Source organism: Oncorhynchus keta, chromosome 3 (assembly GCF_023373465.1).
Source record: "Oncorhynchus keta strain PuntledgeMale-10-30-2019 chromosome 3, Oket_V2, whole genome shotgun sequence".
In the NCBI taxonomy this organism is placed as follows: domain Eukaryota; kingdom Metazoa; phylum Chordata; class Actinopteri; order Salmoniformes; family Salmonidae; genus Oncorhynchus; species Oncorhynchus keta.
Window position 1 is genome coordinate 18,025,457 of NC_068423.1, and position 2,476 is coordinate 18,027,932.

The following is a 2,476-nucleotide window of genomic DNA, read 5'->3' on the forward strand; positions in this document are numbered from 1 at the left end:
GTGCGGCAGAAGCGAAGTGTCCCGAGCCTTGTTGAACACCTCCCGGAGATCCTGGTACTTTGCAGGAATGGCAAAGAGGTCCGGGGCAACTTCTGAGCCCCCAGGAAGACGTCACGGGGCAGGTTGTGCTGACTTCAGACAATGGGCGTGGCAGAACGGGCTCCAGCCCATGATGGCACCAGTAGATCAGTTAATGGGGGATTGTGTTGCTGGAGCCAGGAGAATCCCAATACCCAATCTAAGGATGGGAATCTAAGGAGTCTTAAGGAGCAGCAACTGGATAGCCTCGCTGTGGTTCCCTGACACACTTAGGATGAGAGGAGTGGTGTTGTGGGTGACCCGGCCTATAGAGTGCCCATCCAGCGCTCTAACGTCCATGGGAATGGAGAGGGGCTGAGTGGGGATATCCAGCTCGGAAGCCAAGGTAGAGTCCAAAAAGCTCTCATCGGCCCCAGAGTTAATGAGGACCAGGAGAGATTGACTGTTTTCCCCACAGCACAATGGCATGAAACGGAGTGCGAGTAAGGGAAGCAGAAAAGTTCTCCATATGGCCCACCAGAGTACTCGCTCCTATCGGTGAGCCGGTTCTTTTAACGGACAAGAGGACACAAAATGACCACAAGTCCTGCAATATACAGGCAACTCTGTGTAGCTGTTCCACTGGAGACAACCCAGCTATGCCTAGTTGCATAGGCTTGGGAAACGGTGACTTGGCCGTCCTCGGCGACTCTCGGGGAACCTTGGGTTCTCTCTGCAATGGGGACGTCGGGGACTTCCGAGATGCCTCGGAGGCAAGGTGAAATCCTTGGACGAGCGAGCGAAAACGAATCTCCTCTCCCTCCGTCGCTCCCGTAGTCGCCCATCAATCCTGATGGTCAAGGTGATGAAGGAATCGAGATCCATCGGTAATTCCCGGGCTGCAAGCTCGTCCTTGACCTCATCCGAGACTCCGTGTAGGAACATGTCGAACAGCTCTTCCTGGTTCCAGGCACTCTCAGCTGCCAACGTGCGAACTGCCACACTGTGGGAGTCCTGCCGAAGCTTCCGAGTAGCTTCCGGGCAGCTTCTCTTCAGGAGAATAGGGCATCAATCACCGTCTTGACCTCTCCCATGAACTCCTTCAGACTGACGCATATGGCCGGCTGTTGCTCCCATACAGCTGTAGCCCAGGCGAGCTACACTGTGCGAGGGCACACTGAGCTAGAAATGCCCGACAGGTGCCCGGCTCTCCATTGAAGCATTCTGGGGGAGGTAAGCGTGGCTCCCGGGAAGGCAGAGTGACCGGTGAGGCGGCGCTGCCAACAGCCGAGTTACTGAAGAGCTGTGAGGTTACCGTCGTAATAGGCTGCCCCCCAGCAAACCTGCAGAATTTCTCCAGCAAGATGTCCAATGCCCGGCCATTGCGTTTGGCCAAGGTGTGGACCCCTCCATAAAGCCATGCAGCAATTCCTTGTGCCTACCAATGGTGGCTCCTTAGGAGGAGATGGCGTTGCGCAGCTGGTCTGTGTCTGCTGGGTCAGTCAGGGCAAGTTTGGACTATCACGTTTCAGGTAAGACACAGATGCAGACATTGTCGAAGTAACAACAGTTTATTAACTGAACAGGGGCAGGAAAAACATCAGGTCAAGGGCAGGCAGTGGTCGGTAATCCAGATAGGTTAGGGCAAAGGTACAGGATGGCAGGCAGGCTCAGAGTCAGGGCAGGCAAAGGTCAGTCATCCAGAAAGGTGGGGCAAATGTACAGGAAGGCAGGTCAGGGTAGGCAGAGTGGTCAACACCGGGAAAACTAGGAAACAGGAACAATCGAGAGACAGGAGCAGAGGGACAAATGCTGGTAGGTTTCATGAAACAAAACAAATTCGCAACAGACAAACAGAGAACACATGTATAAATATACAGGGGATAATGGGGAAGATGGGCGACACCTGTAAGGGGTGGAGACAATCACAAAGACAGGTGAAACAGATCAAGGTGTAACACTCTAGGCCTAAGCTTCTCTTCATTTATATATAGTATATATAGTATAGCCTATAGGCCTATGCATGTAATGCCCTGATGCATTTAGTGCTGAAATCTATTACAGCTGAACCGTGAGATGGACAGCTATTGTTTAAGGAAAGTAAAAACCAATAACAAAATAGGCTATAAGGTTATACATATGTTAGACATCAAACCACAAGGAACAGTGTTTCTGTAATTGATTAAAGGCTGTTTTTAAGGACATGTAAATGTGACTCCTTTGGCCAATATCCCTCGTTTATTGATGGCGCTGGATGCGCCAGGTCGGATCAGAATGTACAGCTGAAGTCGGACATGTACATACACCCTAGCAAAATACGTTTAAACTCAGTTTTGCACAATTCCTGACATTTAATCCTATAAAAAATCCCTGTCTTAGGTCAGTTAGGATCACCACTTTATTTTAAGAATGTGAAATGTCAGAATAATAGTAGAGAGAATTATTTATTTCAGCTTTA